General features: G+C 44.0%; 1 protein-coding gene and 1 non-coding gene across 7 annotated transcripts in view; both read right to left on the bottom strand.

Annotated features, from left to right (window-relative positions):
• Window positions 1-24,535, bottom strand: part of susd2 (sushi domain containing 2) — a 233,071-nt gene that overhangs the window by 161,426 nt on the left and 47,110 nt on the right. The window lies entirely within an intron of this gene.
• On the bottom strand, window positions 6,422-6,528 carry LOC132827491 (U6 spliceosomal RNA). The gene has a single exon (XR_009646014.1). It is a non-coding gene; the product is annotated as a U6 spliceosomal RNA (small nuclear RNA).

The raw sequence follows: 24,535 nt of genomic DNA on the forward strand, positions 1-24,535 counted from the left end.
TAAACCCATCTTTTCATGTACCCATCCAGATGCCTTTGAAATACTGTGATTGTATCCACCTCTATCGCTTCCTCTGGCAGCTTGTTCTACACATGCATCAAGCTCTGTATGAAATACTTACCCCTCAGGTCCTGTTTAAATCTTTCCCTTCTCAAATTAAAGCTGTGCCCTCTCGTTCTGGACTCCCCAACCTAAGAAAAAGATCTTGGCTATTCACCCTATACACACTCTTCATGCTTTGATAAACCTCTAGAAGGTCTTCCCTCTGCCTCCAACTCCAGGGGAAAAAGCCCCAGTCCATTCAACCTCTCCTTATAGCTCAAACCCTCCAGTCCCAGCCACATCCTTGTAAATCTTTTATGCACCCTCTCAAGTTTAAGAATATCCTTTCTATAGAAGGGTGACCAGAATTGTACGCAGTAATCTAAGTGCAGCCTCATCAATGTTCTGAACAGCCACAACATGACCTCCCAACTCCTTTACTCCATGCACTGACCAATAAAAGCAAGCCTGCCAAATGCCTTCTTCACTATTCTGTCTATCTGTGACTCCACTTTCAAGAAACTATGCACCTGCACCCCAAGGTCTCTTTGTTTGGCAACACTCCTCAGGGCCCCACCATTAAGTATCTAAGTCCTGGCCTGGTTCGCATTACCAAAATGCAACCCCTCACATTTATTTAAATTATACTCCATCTGTCACTCCTCAGATAATTGGTCCATCTAAACAAAGCCAGATAAACTATCCTTTATTAGTCCTTGCCTCAGATTGCCTCAGGCCTGAAGAAGGGTTACACCTGAAAACTTGACTTCTCCATCTCCAGTTGCTGCCTGGTTTGCTATGTTCTTCCAGCCTCCTGCATGTCTACCTTGGATTCCACCGTCTGCAATTTTTTTTTTGTCTTGAACTCAGAATCCCCTCCAACAACCTTGACACAAACCACCACTGACATAAGGCTCACCGGTCTATGGTTGTCCAGCTTTTTCTTACAGCCATTCTTAAATAATGGCATCAGATTAGCCAACCTCCCATCTTCCAGCACCTCACCCATAGCTGTCAATGATACAAATATCTCAGCAAAAGGCTCAGCTATCTCTTCCCACAAAGTTCTGTGAAACAACTGATCAGGTCTCAGGGATTTATCTACCTTTATATTTTTTTAAATCTTCTCTTCTTTAATATTTAATCCAAGGAAAATAAGGAAGCATTTTGTGAACCATCCTCAGGAGATGTATATGTTGGACAGGAAGATGCCCATGAATCAAAAGTGAGATTCCTTGCATGAGAGCTGCCTAAATTATATCTCAGAGACCATCACTAAGGTGAAACAATGCTCTCAAATTGTTGGTTGCCAACCATGCAGAATTACCCTCAATTAGAGTCATAACGTCATAGAGATGTACAGCATGGAAACAGACCCTTCAGTCCAACCCATCCATGTTGACCAGACACCCAACCCAATCTAGTCCCACCTGCCAGCATCCAGCCCATATCCCTCCAAACCCTTCCTATTCATATACCCATCCAAATGCCTCTTAAATGTTGCAATTGTACCAGACTCCATCACATCCTCTGGCAGCTCATTCCATACACATACTACCCTCTCCATGAAAAAGTTGCCCCTTAGGTCTCTTTTATACCTTACCCCTCTCACCTTAAACCTATGCCCTCTAGTTCTGGACTCCCTGATCCAAGGGAAAAGACTTTGTCTATTTATCCTCATAATTTTGTAAACCTCTAAAAGGTCACCCCTCAGCCTCCAACACTCGAGGGAAAACAGCCCCAGCCTGTTCAACCTCTCCCTGTAGCTCAAATCCTCCAACCCTGGCAACATCCTTATAAATAATTTCTGAACCCTTTCAAGTTTGACAACATCTTTCCGCTAGGAAGGAGACCAGAATTGCATGCAATATTCCAACAGTGGCCTAACCAATGTCTTGTACCACCACAACATGACCTCCCAACTCCTGTACTCAATACTCTGACCAATAAAGGAAAGCATACCAAACGCTGCCTTCGCTATCCTATCTACCTGCAACTCCACATTCAAGGAGCTATGAACCTGCACTCCAAGGTCTCTTTGTTGAACAACACTCCCTAGGGCCGTACCATTAAGTGTATAAGTCCTGCTAAAATTTGCTTTCCCAAAGTGCAGCACCTCGCATTTATCTGAATTAAACTCCATCTGCCACTTCTCAGCCCATTGGCCTATCTGGTCCAGGTCCTGTTGTAATCTGAGGTAACCCTCTTCGCTGTCCACTACACCTCCAATTTTGGTGTCATCTGCAAACTTACTAACTGGACCTCTTATGCTCGCATCCAAATCATTTATGTAAATGACAAAAAGTAGAGGACCCAGCACTAATCCTTGTGGCACAGGCCTCCAGTCTGAAAAACAACCCTCCACCACCACCCTCTGTCTTCTACCTTTGAGCCAGTTCTGTATCCAAATGGCTACTTCTCCCTGTATTCCATGAGATCTAACCTTGCTAATCAGTCTCCCATGGGGAACCTTGTCGAATGCTTTACTGAAGTCCATATAGATCACATCTACTGTTCTGCCCTCATCAATCTTCTTTGTTACTTCTTCAAAAAACTCAATCAAGTTTGTGAGACATGATTTCCCACACACAAAACCATGTTGACTATCCCAAATCAGTCCTTGCCTTTCCAAATACATGTACACCTGTCCCTCAGGATTCCCTCCAACAACTTGCCCACCGCTGAGGTCAGGCTCACTGGTCTATAGTTTCCTGGCTTGTCCTTACCACCCTTCTTAAACAGTGGCACCACTTTTGCCAACCTCCAGTCTTCTGGCACCTCACCTGTGACTATCGATGATACAAATATCTCAGCAAGAGGCCCAGCAATCACTTCTCTAGCTTCCCACAGAGTTCTCGGGTACACCTGATCAGGTCCTGGGGATTTATCCATCTTTAAGACATCCAGCACTTCCTCCTCTGTAATCTGGACATTTTGCAAGATGTCACCATCTATTTCCCTACAGTCTATATCTTCCATGTCCTTTTCCACACTAAATACTGATGCAGAATATTCGTTTAGTATCTCCCCCATTTTCTGTGGCTCCACACAAAGCCCGCCTTGCTGATTTATTAGGGGCCCTATTCTCTCCCTAGTTATCCTTTTGTCCTTAATATATTTGTAAAAACCCTTTGGATTCTTCTTAATTCTATTTGCCAACGCTATCTTATGTCCCCTTTTTCCCCTCCTGATTTCCCTCTTAAGTATAATCCTACTTCCTTTATACTTTTCTAAGGATTCACTCGATCTATACTGTCTGTACCTGACATATGCTTCCTTCTTTTTCTTAACCAAACCCTCAATTTCTTTAGTCATCCAGCCTTCCCTTTCACCCTGACAGGTGTATACTTTTTCTGGATTCTTGTTATCTCATTTCTGAAGACTTTCCATTTTCCAGCCGTCCTTTTACCTGCGAACATCTGCCTCCAATCAAAGGTTTTGAGAAGCTTTTGAATATTCTTGCCAAATACCGTCAAAATTGGCCTTTCTCCAATTTAGAACTTCAACTCCTAGATCTGTTCTATCCTTTTCCATCACTATTTTAAAACAAATAGAATTATGGTCTCTGGCCCCAAAGTGCTACCCCACTGACACCTCAGTCACCTGCCCTGCCTTATCTCCCAAGCGTAGGTCAAGTTTTGCACCTTCTCTGGTCGGTACATCCACATACTGAATCAGAAAATTGAAAACCCACTTAAGAATTTCCCCTCCATCTAAACCTTTAACACTATGGTAGTCCCAGTCGATGTCTGGAAAGTTAAAAGCCCCTACCATAACTACCCTATTATTCTTACAGATAGCTGCGATCTCCTTACAAGTTTGTTTCTCAATTTCCCTCTGACTATCAGGGGGTCTATAATACAATCCCAACAAGGTGATCATCCCTTTCTTATTTCTCAGTTCCACCCAAATAACATCCCTAGATGTATTTCTGGGAATGTCCTCCTTCAGCACAGTTGTACTGCTATTCCTTATCAAAAATGCCACTCCCCCTCCTCCTTTTCTATCCCTCCTGTCACATTTGTATCCTGGAACATTAAGCTGCCAGCCCTGCCCATCGCTGAGCCATGTTTCTGTAATTGCTATGATATCCCAGGCCCATGTCCCTAACCATGCCCTGAGTTCATCTGCCTTCCCTGTTAGGCCCCTTGCATTGAAATAAATGCAGTTTAATTTATTAGTCCTACCTTGTCCCTGCCTGCCCTGACTACTTGACACACTTCTGTTCTCAACTGTACCAGTCTCAGATTGATCTCTTTCCTCACTATCTCCCTGGGTCCTACCCCCACCACCTCACACACACCCCCCTCCCCCACACCCCCACCTTACTAATTTAAATCCTCCCAAGCATTTCTAGCAAATTTCCCTGCCAGTATATTAGTGCCCTTAGTGAAGGTGCAATCCATCCTTCTTGTACAGGTCACTTCTACCCCAAAAGCGATTCTAATGATCCAAAAATGTGAATCCTTCTCCCATACACCAGTTCCTCATCCATGTATTCATCTGCCCTATCTTCCTATTCCTGCCCTCACTAGCTCGTAGCACTGGGAGTAATCCAGATACTACTACCCTTGAGGACCTCCTTTTTAAATTTCTGCCTAACTCTCTGTAATCTCACTTCAGAATTTCAACCTTTTCCCTTCTTATATCGTTGGTTCCAATGTGGACAATGACCTCCTGCTGGTCCCTCTCCCCCGTGAGAACATTCTGCACCCTCTCTGAGACATACTTGATCCTGGCACCAGGGAAACCACACACCATTCTGCTTTTTCTCTGCTGGCCACAGAAACGTCTGCCTGTACCTCTGACTACAGAATCCCCTAACACAATTGATCTCTTGGAAGCCGACGTACCCCTCATTGCATTAGAGCCAGTCTCAATACCAGAGAGCTGGTAACAGCCAAGTGTCCTTCAGTAATGAAGGCTAATGAGTTTTGAGAAGGTTTGTAGCTCAGGTTGAGGTGCTGGGGATTTGCTCACTGAGCTGGAAGGTTCGGTTTCAGACATTTCATCACCATACAAGGTAACATTTTTAGTGAGTCTCTGGATGAAGCACTGGTGGTATTGCTCACTTTTTTTCATGTGTTTAGGCCTCCTTGGGTTGGGGGTATCATTCCCTGTGGTGATGTCATTTCCTGTGGTGATGCCATTTCCTGTTCTTTGTCTCAAGGGTTGTAAATGGGATTCAAGTCAATGTGTTAATTGATAGAGTCTGGTTGGAATGCCATGCTTCTAGGAATTCTCATGCATGTCTCTGGTTGGCTAGTCCTCGGATGGATGTATTGTCTCAGTCGAAGTGGTATCCTTCCTCATCTGTACGTAAAGATACTAGTGAGAGTGGGTCAGGTGTTTGTGGCTAGTTGATGTTCTTGTATCCTGGTGGCTAGCTTTGCTTGTCATCTGCGTAGGGTCCGCTGATTTGTGGGAAAGAACAACAAAGAGCATAGGAAAATCACACTATACAGTGTATTCAAAAAGAATAGGTACGCAACGAACAGAGTCCGCTGATTTCTCAGCAAACAAACCCAAACAAGCGAACAAACAGACGTCCAGAAAACCTAGCCACTCTCCCCTACATTAAAGACATTTCAGAAATGACTGCCAGACTACTCAGGCCTCTTGACATCATGGTAGTCCACAAACCCTCCAACATACTAAAATAGCAAAAAATGAACTTGAAGGACCATATGCAGACAACAAGCAAAACTAATGTCATTTACAAAATATCGTGTAAGAACTGTAACAAACACTACATTGGACAAACCAGCAGAAGACTAGCTACCAGGATACATGAACATCAATTAGGTACAAAACGACATGATTCTCTATCACTAGTATCCTTACATACGGCTGAGGAAGGACATAACTTTGACTGGGAGAACACATCCATCCTCGGTCAAGCTAAACAGAGGCATGCACGAGAATTCCTAGAAGTATGGTATTCCAACCAGAACTCTATCAACAAATACATTGACTTGGATCCCCTTTACCACCCACGAGAGAAAGTACAGGAAATGACACCACCACAAGAAATGACATCACCGCAGGGAATGATGCCACCAACCCAAGGAAACTGGATTATTGATTAGATTATTTACAGTGTGGAAACAGGCCCTTCGGCCCAACAAGTCCACACCGACCCGCCGAAGCGCAACCCACCCATACCCCTACATTTACTCCTTACCTAACACCACGGGCAATTTAGCATGGCCAATTCACCTGACCCGCACATCTTTGGACTGTGGGAGGAAACCGGAGCACCCGGGGGAAACCCACGCAGACACGGGGAGAACGTGCAAACTCCACACAGTCTGTCGCCTGAGTCGGGAATTGAACCCAGGTGAGACAGCAGTGCTAACCACTGTGCCACCGTGCCGCCCACAATATGGAACGCTTCACGAATTTGCGTGTCATCCTTGCGCAGGGGCCATGCTAATCTTTTCTGTATCGTTCCAATTTTAGTATATGTGCTGCCGAAGTGAGCACCTAAACATTTAAATAAAAAACAGGCCAGTGCTTCATCCGGCGGCTCACTCATAATGTTACGTGGTATGGTGATGAAACATCTGACACCAAACCTTCCAGCCCAGTGAGCAAACCTACTACCAGAATGAAGGCTAATTTACTGCTCACCTGGAACTCCTCCATGAGGGCACTATGCATCTACCCACAGCACATAGACTGCAGTGGTTAAAGAAAACTGTTCACCACCACCCTTTCAAGGACAACCAGGGATGGGCAATAAATGCTGACCAAGCCAGTAATACCTGCACCTCACGGTAGATGTAAAAAACACTCCAATGAGGACTTCAAGGCAAAAAGCATTAAGAACTGTATTGTTTCTTAAGTTAAAAATCACACTACACCAGGTTATAGTCCAACAGGTTTATTAGGAAGTACAAGCTTTCAGAGCGCTGCTCCTTCATCAGGTAGTTGTGGAGCAGAATCATAAGACACAGAACCTATAGCAACAGGATTACAGTGTCATGGAATGTATTTTTAAAAATTAATTTAAGTCTTTCATCTCTTAGAATGGTCATGTTAGTTTCAGTTCTTTCATATGTAAATCCCAGAACTTTTTTTAAAATTACATTCTCAAGGTAGCTTTAACAATAGGTGTCATCTCAGCTCAGATAATGCAGACATGAGGTTAACGTCTGTCTGTGTCCCAATGTTAGGTCAGACTGATTCTATTTCTCAAGTGGGATTTACAGAATTTTGCATGGATTTATTCAGTTTTTGCACAAAATAAAATGTAATTCTGCAAGTACAAATTCACCCCACAAACCTATATGTGTGTGCATGCAGGGGTGAATGAGTAAATGTGTGCGTGTGTGTGGGTGTGTGTGTGTCTGTGAGAGAGTGTGTGCATGTGCATGTATGTGAGTTTAATGGGGTATAAGTCTGAGAGGGTATGTGTGCATGTGATGAAGAAGCAATGCTTCAAAAGCCAGTGCTTCCAAAGAAACCTGTCAGCTTGGTCCACCCCAGCCCAACACTGGCTCCTCCAAATTAAGACTACTATTGTTCCTTAAAGTATCTTTGAATAATTTTATAAAGGTAGAAAAGTAACAAAGATGGGAAGTATGTGCTGCTTGACAGGCCCAATATATTGAAGCATCTATTTGCTTTCTAATTGGAACATGATGGTAAAAGCCAATGAGGATTGGTTTGTTGGATAACCTATGGTTAGGAGTTCCAGTATGGGACAGTTGCCAATGACATGGCCAGCCAGAGTTAGCAGCCCTGATCTCATCCCACAAGCCAAGGCAGGACATTGTGATTGGCATTAATATCATTGATTTCGTATGAAACTTGGAAGTGTAGAGTTTTGGTAAAATCTTCATTAGGTGAAGGTTTGATAAACCAATCCCAAATCACAATATCAAGATCTGTGAGTATTAATAGATCAAACAAAGTGTATTCATTTTCTCAACTCGTCTAAAGAAAGCTCATTTGACAAAGCATAAAATAACACATAGCATCTACAGTACAGTAGTAAGGAGACCTCAGTATAGTTCAGGTGAGAGGGGGAGGAGGGGAAGAAGTTGTTGGATATAATGTGCTGTACAATGTGTGATTATATCTATTTCAATACCATTTATTTTAGATTTTGAATTTTGAACTAGTGACATATGATTTTTTTTAATGTTTCTGGAGGGATTTAATGATTAACCTGCAAGTATTTCTGTAGCTATGGTGATTTCCTTTTAAAATGACGTATGAGAGAGTTACTTCCCAGAGAGCAATGAGGTTTTGTTTACATCAGGTGAGTATACAAACAAACAAAATGAAGGTTTCCAGACAAAAGATTCTGGAAGGTTTGTTAGGGAAGACACCCGTAAAATGGTTTTTGGTTTCTGTTTGGGACAGTTTGCAGAAGTCTTTCTTGGATGTGCAAAACAGTTGCTCCTGAGAAATTGAAGTCGTTTCAGGACTATTAAGAAAGAGATTGCCTCAATGTAAACAGTTTAATTTTCAAATCCCAGACTAGAATATTTGTAAAACCCTGAAGGAGATATTCGAAACTGAAAAAGTCAAAGCTCAGTTGTATGAAGACTCCAGGAAGACAGGAAATTGAAGCTGCAGTTATATTAAGCCTGAAAGATGTAAAAGGGAAAGGAATTTTCTCTGGTCTGAGTGCTGGAAAGAAGCATTGTTGACATTGTTTCAATGGATGGATCCACTCATCACATATTACATTCCTTCCTTGGACACCTCTTCCTATTACTCCTGTCTAAGGTAAGACTGTGGGGAAGGACAGCCTATGGATTCTGCTGGGACCTGTGCAAAACTCACCAGGACCTCAATAGTGATGAAGACCAGAAGGCTGTGCAATGCTGATGTCACTAACACCACCGTCGTGTTTGCTTTCAAATAAGTTGTCTTGTGAATCTCCCCCCGAAGATTAAACTACATACAGAGAGACCTCATCAATGACTATGCATCTTGGGTGGCACTCTCATCATTACCAACTTCTTCTTACCAGTTCCCCTTGTTGTCTCTGTCACTGCCTCCTCATTCAACCTTACTGGAATGGAAGCGAGCTCCACACACCATATCCCACACAGTATGCTCCCATTTTTAGTGCTAGAACAAGACAGACAGAGAGAGAGATAAAGCACTGCAGGACGAAGGGGAGAGGGGCATTTCCTCCAAATCATTAGGGGCACTATGCTGGCGTGATTGCGTGAGCCCAGAAGGTGTCAACCTCAGAATTTCTCTGAGGGGTGCACTGGGCCATAAATTCCTCCATATTAGAGGACCACCATGTACCCTCCACAGACGCTGTGAGTGCTGGAGGGTCGATGCGCAAGGGACTAGCCCATTTACTGGAGACTTGAATTCTAGAGCTGGCCCTGTTGTGCCAATATATCCTCAATGTTGACCTTTTTTATCCAGCAATGTGGAAAATTACTCCTATCCACAAAATCAAGGCAAATTCAACCTGGACAAATGCTGCCCTATCAGTCTACTTGAGACCATTAGTCAAAGTCATGGTAAGTATCATTGTCAGTGAAGTGAAGTGTCACCTGTTCAGCAATAACCTGCTCACTCAGCTCTTGTTTGCATTCCAATCCAAAGCCTGTCTCAGGAATTATTCGATTACTCCAATATAATCGCATGATACACTCACTTTGATATTTGGGATCATGAGATCCCACACTCACCGGTTTGGTAAGCAGCTCTCTGTAGAAACTAATCACAAACTGCTGGAGATGACATGGCATAAATTATTAAACCTCGAGACCCCTGAAGAAATCATCTCTGGCAATGGGCTGCTGTACAGAGTCAGGGACTCAGCTGTAAAATTGGCTGTGAATCATGTAACATCGCATTATACCAGGCCAAATGATGTTGCTGAAAAATTGGTGTGTAACATTAAATCACAATTTCCTAAGGCTAGGACAATGAAGTAGCGCGTTTGTGTTGCCACTCAACACCCCAGAGCTACATCTCTGGCTACAGGGTTACCATCGCATGGTACGTGAGAATGGTCTTTCCAAGGCACCATCAGTGCAAATTCTCTTGATGTAGAACACATTTCCCAACAGACAAGGGAAGATAAAGATGGCACATGATTTGACGTGCAGGTGTGGAACTACCTCAGGTACATGTGAGACCAAAGGTCAGTAACATGTGCTCTCTACAATGGGAGCCTGGTTAGCTGCAGAGTTATCCAAAATGCAGTGAGCAGAGGTCTTACAAGTAATAGCGCACAGCTGAGCAACATTGAGGGGGAACAGAGCCAGCTACAATTGCACAATATACCAACTGCGCACAGGAGATATGAAGCAACACACCCAACTGATGACGGTGTGCCAGACCTCCAGGACAACAGTCAACAGCTGACAGTGCATCTGTGAAACAAGAACACCCAAGGGCATAATCAGCATCTCCTAATCGTTACACCGTAATGAGTTCTGGAAAAGTTTTCGTTCAAGCACCAAAACAAGATATGGACTCTTAGACTAGATTTTACAACATTTATCTCTGTACTTGTTGATTTTACAATTCTTATCTCTGTATAGCTAATTTTGCCATTACCCAATGTTTATATGCTTTCACTTTTAATGTTTGAGGTATGTCCTTTGAAAGAAGTGGCTGTTGTTTCAGTGTTTTAAGAGAGGTGTTGCTTTAACAGCTCAACAGACAGGGAGGGCCAGTGCCAGAATATCATCATATGACCAGAGCATGCAGCAATTCTGCCCTGTCGCATCCTTAGCCAAGTATGTGTCTAGAGATTATTCTGCATTGTATGCCATAGGTTTAGCTGTAGACAAACCCACAAGAGCTCTTCAAACTGACGGAATCCATAGACTTAATTTCTGTTACATGGAGAGAGAAAAAGGTAATCATGACAAAGGAGCTCTAGAAAATTGGAGTCAACAGAAATCAAAGGAAATCTTTCCAATGGTTGGAGTCATACTTTCTTTCTTTCTCCCTTTACTTTTTTCATGGGTATAGCTACCTGGGCCCCAGCGTTTGTTGCCTTTTCCTAATTTCCCTTGAACTGAGTGGCTAGTCACGACATTTCAGAGGACATTTTGAGTCACATTGGTGTGTATCAAGAGTCCCAGATGGGTGAGACCAGGAATGGAAGGCAGATTCCCTTCCCTAAAAGGCATTCACAAATCAGACTGGCGTCAGCAACAATTAATGTTAACTGTCATGTTCACAATTACAAGACTGGTTTTCAATCCCAAATTTGACTTTTAGCGCACAAGAAGATGGTTGTATTTGTTGGAAGTTGGTTTGGGATATAGCTGATGATGTTCGTAAACTATATTCTTCCAAACTTTCTTTCCACAGTGTCGACCTCGGAGGTTCATACATGGCAGTAGATTTTGCAATCGAAAGTTAATGTGTTGGCATGGCGATTGGTATGCAAGCACCATGCGCAGAATCGCTGAGCAGTCATGTGCAGTTTAGAGGGAATGCTGCTCAGGGGAGTATCGTAGGCCTAACCATCTTCAATTGCTTCATCAATGACCTCCTCTCCATCATATGGTCAGAAGTGCACGAACAGCCAAGTTTCTGGTATTGAGGCTGGCTCTAATGCAACAAGGGGTATGTCGGCTTCCAAGAGATCAATTGTGTTAGGGGATTCTGTAGTCAGAGGTACAGACAGATGTTTCTGTGGCCAGCAGAGAAAAAGCAGAATGGTGTGTTGTTTCCCTGGTGCCAGGATCAAGGATGTCTCAGAGAGGGTGCAGAATGTTCTCACGGGGGAGAGGGGCCAGCAGGAGGTCATTGTCCACATTGGAACCAACGACATAGGAAGGGAAAAGGTTGAAATTCTGAAGTGAGATTACAGACAGTTGGGCAGAAATTTAAAAAGGAAGTCCTCAAGGGTAGTAATATCTGGATTACTCCCAGTGCTACGAGCTAGTGTGCTGAAAATGTGTTGCTGGAAAAGTGCAGCAGGTCAGGCAGCATCCAAGGAGCAGGAGAATCGATATTTCGGGCATGAGCCCTTCTTCAGGAACCTGATAGTGAGGAAAGAGATCAATCTGAGACGGGTACAGCTGAGAACAGAAGTGAATCAAACAGTCAGGGCAGGCAGGGTAGGACGCATAATTTAAACTGCATTTATTTCAATGCAAGGGGCCTAACAGGGAAGGCAGATGAACTCAGGGCATGATTAGGGACATGGGACTGGGATATCATAGCAATTACAGAAATGTGGCTCAGGGATGGACAGGACTGGCAGCTTAATGTTCCAGGATACAAATGCTACAGGAAGGATAGAAAGGGAGGCAAGAGAGGAGAGGGAGTGGCATTTTTGATAAGGGATAGCATTACATCTGTGCTGAGGGAGGATATTCCCGGAAATACATCCAGGGAAGGTATTTGGGTGGAACTGAGAAATAAGAAAGGGATGATCACCTTATTGGGATTGTATTATAGACCCCCCAATAGTCAGAGGGAAATTGTGAAACAAACTTGTAAGGAGATCTCAGCTATCTGTAAGAATAATAGGGTAGTTATGGTAGGGGATTTTAACTGCCATTGTGTTAAAGGTTTAGATGAAGAGGAATTTCTTAAGTGTGTACAAGACAATTTTCTGATTCAGTATGTGGATGTACCTACCAGAGAAGGTGCAAAACTTGACATACTCTTGGGAAATAAGGCAGGGCAGGTGACTGAGGTGTCAGTGGGGGATCACTTTGGGGCCAGCAACCATAATTCTATTCGTTTTAAAATAGTGATGGAAAAGGATAGACCAGATCTAAAAGTTGAAGTTCTAAATTGGAGAAAGGCAAATTTTGATGGTATTAGGTAAGAACTTTCAAAAGCTTCTCAAAACCTTTGATTGGAGGCAGATGTTCGCAGGTAAAGGGACGGCTGGAAAATGGGAAGCCTTCTGAAATGAGATAACAAGAATCCAGAAAAAGTATATTCCTGTCAGGGTGAAAGGGAAGGCTGGTAGGTATAGGGAATGCTGGCTGACTAAAGAAATTGAGGGTTTGGTTAAGAAAAAGAAGGAAGCATATGTCAGGTATAGACAGGATAGATCGAGTGAATCCTTAGAAAAGTATAAAGGAAGTAGGAGTATACTTAAGAGGGAAATCAGGAGGGCAAAAAGGGGACATAAGACAGCATTGGCAAATAGAATTAAGGAGAATCCAAACAGTTTTTACAAATATATTAAGAACAAAGGGGTAACTAGGGAGAGAATAGGGCCCCTTAAAGATCAGCAAGGCGGGCTTTGTATGGAGCCACAGAAAATGGGGGAGATACTAAATGAATATTTTGCATCAGTATTTACTGTGGAAAAGGACATGGAAGATATAGACTGTAGGGAAATAGATGGTGACATCTTGCAAAATGTCCATATTACAGAGGAGAAAGTACTAGATGTCTTGAAACGGTTAAAAGTGAATAAATCCCCAGGACCTGATGAGATATACTCGAGAACTCTGTGGGAAGCTAGAGAAGTGATTGCTGGGCCTCTTGCTGAGATATTTGTATCATCGATAGTCACAGGTGAGGTGCCAGAAGACTGGAGGTTGGCAAAAGTGGTGCCACTGTTTAAGAAGAGCTGTAAAGACAAGCCAGGGAACTATAGACCGTTGAGCCTGACCTCAGTGTTGGGCAAGTTGTTGGAAGGAATCCTGAAGGACAGGATGTACATGTATTTGGAAAGGCAAGGACTGATTCGGGATAGTCAACATACCTTTGTGTGTGGGAAATCATGTCTCACAAAGTTGATTGAGTTTTTTGAAGTAGAAACAAAGAGGATTGATGAGGGCAGAACAGTAGATGTGATCTATATGGACTTCAGTAAGGCATTCGACAAGGTTCCCCATGGGAGACTGATTAGCAAGGTTAGATCTCATGGAATACAGGGAGAACTGGCCATTTGGATACAGAACTGGCTCAAAGGTAGAAGACAGAGGGTGGTGGTGGAGGTTTGTTTTTCAGACTAGAGGCCTGTGCCACAAGGATCGGTGCTGGGTCCTCTACTTTTTGTCATTTACATAAATGATTTGGATGCGAGCATAAGAGGTACAGTTAGTAAGTTTGCAGATGACACCAGAATTGGAGGTGTAGTGGACAGTAAAAAGGGTTATCTCAGGTTACAACAGGATCTGGACCAAATGGGCCAATGGGCTGAGGAGTGGCAGATGGAGTTTAATTCAGATAAATGCGAGGTGCTGCATTTTGGGAAAGCAAATCTTAGCAGGACTTATACACTTAATGGTAAGGTGCAAGGGAGTGTTGCTTAACAAAGAGACCTTGGAGTGCAGGTTCATAGCTCCTTGAAAGTGGAGTCACAGGTAGATAGGATAGTGAAGAAGGCGAATGGTATGCTTTCCTTTATTGGTCAGAGTATTGAGTACAGGAGTTGGGAGGTCATGTTATGGCTGTACAGGGCATTGGTTCGGCCACTGTTGGAATATTGTATGCAATTCTGGTCTTCTTCTTATCGGAAAGATGTTGTCAAACTTGAAAGGGTTCAGAAAATATTTACAAGGGTGTTGCCAGGGTTGGAGGATCTGAGCTACAGGGAGAGTCTGAACAGGCTGGGGCTGTTTTCCCTGGAGCATTGGAGGCTGAGGGGTAACCTTATAGAGGTTTACAAAATTATGAGGGGCATGGATAGGATAAATAGACAAAGTCTTTTCCCTGGGGTCGGGGAGTCCAGAACTAGAGGGCATAGGTTTAGGGTGAGAGGGGAAAGATATAAAAGAGACCTAAGGGGCAACTTTTTCACGCAGTATGTGTATGGAATGAGCTGCCACAGCTGAGAATACCAGCATCAGTGATTTAAGTGATAAACGTTCAACGATGACTGACTCAAGCCAATTGGAAATAAATCATCAGAAGTATGACAGTAAACTGGATTTTGTGATGACTGAACTGTACTACAACAGCAGCCACAATAACGTCAAGTTCCATGATCATAGCACTTTCTTGCCAAAGTTGGTTATTGACGTCTTTGGGCAGGTAACAGATTAACCAGTGTGCTGAAACAGTGTAACTTTCCCCCATGATGTTCTTTGCATTCCTGAAGTTCAGCAACAACAATTACTTTCTTATTATCTCCCTATTTTGTTCAACAGCAACCTCCACCCTCTGACTAACACCCAGCAAATGCCAGTACAGCTACACTCAGTGCTTTACCTCAAGCAGGCAAACTGTATTTGCCTGTATCTTACACATGTAAGGAAGCTCAGGAGGAGGGCACTTTATTTTAGAGAATTCTGATTCTACAATGTTGACTGTCAACAAGAATAAGCGAAAAGAGTTTCCCTTTCGTTTTAACTGCTTTATCTATTCGTCACTTTGATTGCAATGCATCAGTATCTACTAGCGAATTTTGATTGGAGTATTTTCTTATTTAAAATGACTTTCTTTCAAAGTTTGTCCAGACTGACTGGTAGTTTATGAGCATTATTCAGTCACAAGCGTGAACAACAAGCCAGCAAGCTCTTCGACTCGGGAGGCATCAACATCAGCTCGATCTCATTTGCATCCAACCAAACAAGCTAGATGGTGACTAGAAGAAGGAATCATTTTTCCATCTCTAGCTAAAGGGTTAGAACATAGAACATAGAACGATACAGCACAGAACAGGCCCTTCGGCCCTCGATGTTGCGCCGACCTGTGAACTATTCTCAACTCGTCCCCCTACACTATCCCATCATCATCCATGTGCTTATCTAAGGATTGTTTAAATCTCCCTAATGTGGCTGAGTTGACTACATTAGCAGGTAGGACATTCCTCGCCCTTACCACTCCCTGCGTAAAGAACCTGCCTCTGACATCTGTCTTAAATCTATCACCCCTCAATTTGTAGTTATGCCCCCTCGTACAAGCTGACGTCAACATCCTAGGAAAAAGACTTTCCCTGTCTCCCCTATCTAATCCTGTGATTATCTTGTATGTCTCTATCAAATCCCCTCTTAGCCTTCGTCTTGCCAATGATAACAGATTCAAGTCTCTCAGCCTTTCCTCATAAGACCTTCCCTCCGACCAGGCAACATCCTGGTAAATTTCCTCTGCACCTTTTCCAATGCTTCCACATCCTTCCCGAAATATGGGGACCAGAATGTACACAACATTCCAAGTGTGGCCACACCAGCGTTTTGTATAGTTGCAGCATGATATTGCGACTCCGGAACTCAATCCCTCAACGAATGAAACCTAACACACCGTATGCCTTCTTAACTGCACTATCCACCTGGGTGGCAACTTTCAGGGATCTATGTACATGGACTCCAAGACCCCTCTGCACATCCACACTACCAAGAATCTTTCCATTGACCCAGTACTCTGCCTTCTTGTTATTCTTCCCAAAGTGCATCACATCACATTTAGTTGCATTATATTCCATTTGCCAGGCAGTTTATCCAAGTCCCCCTGCAACCTGTAACATTCTTCCACACAGTCCACTACTCCACCAACTTTAGTGTCATCTGCAAATTTACTAATCTATCCAGCTATGCCTGCAGCTAAGTCATTTATAAAAATGACAAACAACAGTGGTCCCAAAACAGATCCTTGTGCCACACCACTAGTAACTAGAATCCAGGCTGAATATTTTCCATCAACCACCACTCGCTGCCTTTTTTAATCCAAACTGCTAAATCACCTTCAATCCATGCCTCTACATTTTCTCAAACAGCCTACCATGTGGAACCTTACCAAAGGCTTTACTGAAGTCCATGTATACCACGTCAACTGCCCTACCCTCATCTATATGGTTGGTCACCTTCTCAAAAAACTCAATGAGGTTGTGAGACATGACCTGCCCTTGATGAAACCATGTTGACTATCTGAAATCAAATTGATGCTTGCTAGATGATTATAAGTCTTATCTCTTATAATCCTTTCCAAAACCTTTCCTACAACAGAAGTAAGGCTCACTGGTCTATAATTACCTTGGTCATCTCTACTGCCCTTCTTTAACAAGGGCACCACATTTGCAATCCTCCAGTGCTCTGGTATCAAACCTGTAGACAATGATGACTCAAATATCGAAGACAAAGGCTCTGCTATCTCCTCCCTAGCTTCCCAGAGAATCCTTGGATAAATCCCATCCAGCCCAGGGGACTTGTCTGCTTTCACTGCTTCTAGAATTGATAACATCTGTTCGTAAATAACCTCAATCCTTTCTAGTCGAATATCTCGTACCTCATGCTTCTACGCTACAATATTCTCCTTTTCCTCAAACCCCAACACAGTCTCAAACCCCAAACTAGACTCAACCCCAACACAGTCTCAGACCCCAACACAGTCTCAGACCCCAACATAATCTCAAACCCCAACATAATCTCAAACCCCAACATAATCTCAAAACCCAACAGTCTCAAACCCCAACACAGTCTCAAACCCCAACACAGTCTCAAACCCCAACCTAATCTCAAACCCCACCACAGTCTCAAACCCCAACACAGTCTCAAACCCCAACACAGTCTCAAACCCCAACATAATCTCAAACCCCAACACAGTCTCAAACCCCAACATAGTCTCAAACCCCAAACTAATTTCAACCCCAACAAAGTCTCAAACCCCAACAATGTCTCAAACCCCAACATAATCTCAAACCCCAACATAATCTCAAACCCCTACACAGTCTCAAACCCCAACACAATCTCAAACCCCAACATAATCTCAAACCCCAACATAATCTCAAAACCCTACACAGTCTCAAACCCCAACATAATCTCAAACCCCAACATAATCTCAAACCCCAACACAATCTCAAACCCAACAGTCTCAAACCCCAACATAATCTCAAACCCCAACCTAATCTCAAACCCCAACAGTCTCAAACCCCAACAGTCTCAAACCCCAACATAGTCTCAAACCCCAACACAGTCTCAAACCCCAACACAGTCTCAAACCCCTACACAGTCTCAAACCCCAACATAATCTCAAACCCCAACATAATCTCAAACCCAACAGTCTCAAACCCCAACATAATCTCAAACCCCAACACAGTCTCAAACCTCAACATAGTCTCAAACCCCAAACTAATTTCAACCTCAACAAAGTCTCAAACTCCAACTTAATCTCAAACCCCAACATAATCTCAAAACCCAACCTAATCTCAAACCGCAACACAGTCTCAAACCCCAACCTAATCTCAAACCCCAACACAGTCTCAAAACCCAACATCATCTCAAACACCAACACAGTCTCAAACCCCAACACAGTCTCAAACCCCAACAGTTTCAAACCCCAACATAATCTCAAATCCCAACACAGTCTCAAACCCCAACAATGTCTCAAACCCCAACACAATCTCAAACCCCAACATAATCTCAAACCCCAACATAATCTCAAACCCCTACACAGTCTCAAACCCCAACATAATCTCAAACCCCAACCTAATCTCAAACCCCAACAGTCTCAAACCCCAACAGTCTCAAACCCCAACATAGTCTCAAACCCCAACACAGTCTCAAACCCCAACACAGTCTCAAACCCCTACACAGTCTCAAACCCCAACATAATCTCAAACCCCAACATAATCTCAAACCCAACAGTCTCAAACCCCAACATAATCTCAAACCCCAACATAATCTCAAACCCCAACCTAATCTCAAACCCCAACAGTCTCAAACCCCAACATAGTCTCAAACCCCAACACAGTCTCAAACTCCAACATAATCTCAAACCCCAACATAATCTCAAACTCCAAAATAATCTCAAACCCCAACATAGTCTCAAACCCCAACATAATCTGAAACCCCAACACAGTCTCAAACCACAACTTAATCTCAAACCCAACATAATCTCAAATCCCAAAATAATCTCAAATCCCAACACAGTCTCAAACCACAACTTAATCTCAAACCCAACATAATCTCAAACCCCAACCTAATCTCAAACCCCAACCTAATCTCAAACCCTAACAGTCTCAAACCCCAACCTAATCTTAAACCCCAACCTAATCTCAAACCCCAACCTAATCTCAACCCCCAACACAGTCTCAAACCCCAACCTAATCTCAAAACTCAAAATAATCTCAAACCCCAACACAGTCTCAAATCCCAACATAATCTCAAACCCCAAAATAATCTCAAACCCCAACCTGGGTGGCATGGTGGCTCAGTGGTTAGCTCAGCTACCTCATAACACCAGGGTCCCAGGTTCTATTCCAACCTTGGGCAACTGTCTCTGTGGAGTTTGCACATTCTCCTCCTGTCTGTATGGGTTTCCTCCCACAGTCCAAAGATGTGTTGGGCAGGTGAATTGGCCATGCTAAATTGCCATGGTGTTAGGTGCATTAGTCAGAGGCAAATGGGTCTGGGTGGGTTGCTCTTCAAGGGTCGGTGTGGGCCGAAGGGCCTGTTTCCACACTGTAGGGATCTAATCTCAAGTCCCAACATATCACACTATACGGTCTCTGGAATTTATTTCTTGTATAACCTAAAGGATCTAAAAATCAGGGAGGTGTACAAAAGCATAATCCTTTATTGCCCATTTTACACCATCACCCAAAGCCAAATGATACCATTAGTGTGTGCGTATATTCACAGTCCAGGAGGTTATCATAGGTACATAAGAACATTAGAAACATGAAGAGAAGTAGGGCATTCAGCCCCTCAAGCCTACCCTTCCAGGGCTGATCTGCCCCAGGCCATAACTCCTCTTTTGTGCCAGCTCCTCATAGCTTTCAACTCCTCCATTACACGAAAATCTATCCACATCCTCTTTCAGTACTTTTAGTGATCTAGCTTCCACAACTCCACAAGAGGTCAGGTGAATTGGCCATGCTAAATTGTCCGTAGTGTTAGGTAAGGGGTAAATGTAGGGGTATGGGTGGTTTGCGCTTCAGCGGGTCGGTGTGGACTTGTTGGGCCAAAAGGCCTGTTTCCACACTGTAAGTAATCTAATCTAATCTAAGAAGTGCAGACATTCACTACCCTCTAAGAGAAGCAATCCATTCACATCTCAGTTTTAAATAAATGTCCCTTTATTCTGTAGCGACGTCCCCATCAGTTTGAGATTTCCCCATTAGTACATCTTTTCAACATCTACCCTGTGAAGTCACTTTATAATTTTGTATCTTTCAATAAGATTATCCCTCATTAATAAAGGCCTGACCTGTTCAGCCTTTCTTAATAAGTCAACTCCTTCATCCTAGATACAACCTCTTCAAAAGGTACACGGCAGATGGTAGAATTTGAATCCAATAAATTTCTGGAAATAAGAGTCCAGCAATGGCCATGAACTCGTTGCTGAGTGTCAGAAAAAACCCATCTGGTTCATTAATATCCATCAGGGAAGGAAACTGCCATCCTTACCTGGTCTGGCCTACATGGACTCTAGACCCACAGCAATGTGGTTGATTCTTAACTGCCTTCTGGGCAATTAGGGATGGGCAATAAATGCTGATCAAGCCAGCGATACCCTTGTCCCGTGAATGAATAAGAAAAGGCCATAACACGTTAGTTACCTCTGAGTTTGAGTGCCTCCTGATAAAAGGTGAAGGGCTTTGCATCCTGACCAAGACAGTTACATCAACTGGACAGACTGGAATGTGGTCTCTTCCCATTGCATTGACAATTAGCAGAAAGAGACCATGGGGGTCACCGACAGCATTTCTCTCAGGTACCTATGCCATGGAGCTCCAACAAGAAAAAATTCCTTGTTAGGTTTCTCAGGTTGGTTAAATGTCAGTAAGTTGTTCTGTTTTATTTAATTAAGGAGTTGAATATTACTATCACAAATTTAAATTTGCAGTCAGTTTAACCTGTTGAAACCCACTGTTTATAACTAAATGAAATGGAACAACCATACACATGGCCAGTTATAACATCCTGGATATCATGATGGTCCAATAATATGGATGATGCTGGCAAGGGAGAGGTACAAGGTGGACTCAACATAGCCCCAGGGAGGTTACTTTGATCCATCCACCTCCTTCAATCATGATGTGAACCTTACTCCCTGCCCCTATCCTTATCCCACTCCATGCTATCAGTGTCAGATCTCATGGCTCCCAATGGTACTAGAACATAACCCAACATTACCAGCGTCTTGAGGTCCTTGTACGTGTCCAATCCACAAACAACTCTGCATTCCTCAGCTGCAGGACCACTTCCCAAATATTCCACACCCCATCATCTCATCAACTGTTGATCAGCCCTGGCTCAGTTAGCAGCATGCTCATCTCTGTAATTGTAAGATTCCACATTCAATTCCCCACTCTGTAGCTTAACCACAGAAATTAAGTCCAGCACTGGGACTGTGCAGATGATAAATAGAGGCCTCTTCTGCCTCTTCAGGTAGATTTCAAAGATTCCATGATTTGATTTAGGAAAAAAAAGGGAGTTATTTCTTTTGTCCTGGCCAATAATTATCCCTCAAGCATCATCACTTTACAAAAAACACATTATCTATTCATTATAATATGGCACTTTGTGAAAGTTTGCTAAGTGCTTAGCAGTGGTTAGCACTGCTGCCTCACAGTATCAGGAATCCAGGTTCAATTCCAGCCTTGGATAATAGTCTGTGTGGAGTTTGCGCATTCTCCCCGTGTCTGCATGGCTGTCCTCCCACAGCCCCAAGATGTGTGGTTTATGTGGATTAGGGCAGCAGGTCAGGCAGCATCCAAGGAGCAGGAGAATCGACGTTTCGGGCATATTGCCCTTCGTCAGGAATGAAGAAAGTGTGTCCAGCAGGCTAAGATAAAAGGTAGGGAGGAGGGACTTGGGGGAGAAGCGATGGAGATGCGATAGGTGGAAGGAGGTCAAGGTGAGGGTGATAGGCCAGAATGGGGGTGGGAGCGGAGAGGTCAGGAAGAAGATTGCAGGTTAGGAGGGCGGTGCTGAGTTCGAGGGATTTCACTGAGACAAGGTGGGGGGAGGGGAAATGAGGAAACTGGAGAAATCTGAGTTCATCCCTTGTGGTTGGAGGGTTCTTGGTGGAAGATGAGGCGCTCTCCCTCCAACTGTCGTGTTGTTATGGTCTGGTGGTGGAGGAGTCCAAGGACCTGCATGTCCTTGGTGGAGTGGGTAGGGGAGTTAAAGTGTTGAGCCACGGGGTGGTTGGGTTGGTTGGTGCGGGTGTCCCAGACGTTCTCTGAAACGTTCCCTAAGTAGGCGGCCTGACTCCCCAATATAGAGGAGGCCACATCGGGTGCAGCGGATGCAATAGATGATGTGTGTAGAGGTGCAGGTGAATTTGTGGCGGATATGGAAGGATCCCTTGGGGCCTTGGAGAGAAGTAAGGGAGGAGGTGTGGGCGCAAGTTTTGCATTTCTTGCGGTTCCCGGGGAAGGTGCCGGGAGTGGAGGTTGGGTTGGTGGGGGGTGTGGACCTGACAAGGGAGTCACGGAGGGGGTGGTCTTTTCGGAACGCTGATAGGGGAGGGGAGGGAAATATATCCCTGGTGCCACAAGACTTCCCCAATCAAATGACTGTAAATTCTAACAGTGGTGCAAATTTAAGTAATAACTTAGGAGTACATCTGGTATAGTATTTGGCAGTCTAGCCTCACTGAATGTCATGCCTTGGGCACCCAAAGCTGTCTTTTCTTAGAAAGAAGAAAGAATACCTTCCATTTATATAGAGCCTGTCACAACCCCAGGACATCCTTTAGAGCCAATAAAGGATATCCTTTGAATTCTAGTCACTGGTTTAAGTAGGAGACGCAGCAATGAACTTACACACTAATTCCCACGAATAGTAATATTCAAGAGCAGTGGTGAACAATACACAACATTCAAGCGCTCAGTCATGATGTCCCATAATGGGACAAGGAGAACTCTGTGAGGTTGATGGTGTAGCCAATCTGGGAAGTTCCACTCCTTCAAGTTGGCCACAGTTAGCAGTGTGGTCCGAGGAATCACCCCCCCCCCCCCCCCCCCCACACACACACAGGGAAGAGGAGCTGCTGTATCAGGGGCAGGTTGGTATGAGATGTTCAGTCCGCAAAATCATAACGTACGGAGTGTTTTCCTGAGCCCAGTCAGTCCAAATGTCACGTCTTTTATTTTCAAACACAGTACGGGGAGAGTCGGAGCTTGAAACTGAACACTAACCCCTCACCCTTGGAGTTTCCATTTCATTGCACCCTGTGTCATCATCGCCTGAAAAGCAGACACTCTTCTGCCGTGTTCCGAGATAGAAACGGAACCGCAGGGTCCAGTCCAAAAACACAAGGTGACGAGGACTGTGGGTCAAGTCATAATTTGTTGCTGGGCCAGCAATTCATGGTTTTATACTGGGTCACTCTGGGGTCACTATTGAGCTCAACCCTTGTAAGGGCCGGCTAACGAAAACGAGAATTCAGTCTTAATACAAAGATATACAAGAGTTGTGTATCGGTATGTAACTCTAGACGAGGCTTTAAGTGGCAAACGCCGCTGGTGAGGTTTGCAGGGCAGACAGCTGGCAACAAGAATAGGGAACCTAGTGACACCACTCATCAAGAGAGTCATGTACCCACCATGAATAATCACACTGTTGTTATGCAGAGCGAGGGTCCCAAACTCCAGAGCTGTCCCCAGTTTCTAGCTAATCCAAGAGCGAATGTAAGACAAGGACGACTTGCATTTATATAGCACCTTTAACATACAAAAACAGTTCAAGGTGCTTTGCAAATGTGACAGAATATAAAATTGACACCAAGCCACAAAAAGAGATATTAAGCCAGATGGCCACAGATTTGGTCAAAGAGGTAGATTTTAAAGAGTCCTCAAAGGAAGAAAGTGAGGCAGAGTGGGCGGAGAGGTTGAGGACAGGAATTCCAGAACACAAGGCCTTGGCAGTTGAAGCCATAACAACCAGCACTGGGAGTTTGAAATGCAAGGCTGAGGGAGATCCTAGAGATCAGGCGGGGGGATGTCATAGAGTCACAGAGATGCACAGCACGGAAACAGACCCTTCGGTCCAACACGTCTGTGCCGACCAGATATCCCATCCCAATCTAGTCCCACCTGCCAGCACCCGGCCCATATCCCTCCAAACCCTTCCTATTCATATACCCATCCACCTGCCTTTTAAATGTTGCAATTGTACCAGCCTCCACCACTTCCTCTGGCAGCTCATTCCATACACGTACCACCCTCTGCATGAAAATGTTGCCCCTCGGGTCTCTTTTATATCTTTCCCCTCTCACCCTAAATGTATACTCTCTACTTCTGGGCTCCCCCATCCCAGGGAAAAGACTTTGACCGTTTATCCTATCCATGTCCCTCATGATTTTATTAACCTCTATAAGGTCACCCCTCAGCCTCCTATGCTCCAGGGAAAACAGCCATAGCCTATTCAATCTCTCCCTATAGCTCAAATCCTCCAACCCTGGCAACATCCTTGTAAATCTTTTCTGAACCCTTTCAAGTTTGACAACATCTTTCCAATGGGAAGGAGATGAGAATTGCACACAATATTCCAACAGTGGCCTAATCAATGTCCTGTACAGCCATAACATGACCTCCCAACTCCTGTACTCAAAACTCCAACCAATAAAGGAAAGCATACCAAACACCTTCTTCATTATCCTATCTACCTGCGACTTCACTTTC

The sequence above is a fragment of the Hemiscyllium ocellatum genome, chromosome 24 (assembly GCF_020745735.1).
Source record: "Hemiscyllium ocellatum isolate sHemOce1 chromosome 24, sHemOce1.pat.X.cur, whole genome shotgun sequence".
Classification (NCBI taxonomy): Eukaryota; Metazoa; Chordata; class Chondrichthyes; order Orectolobiformes; family Hemiscylliidae; genus Hemiscyllium; species Hemiscyllium ocellatum.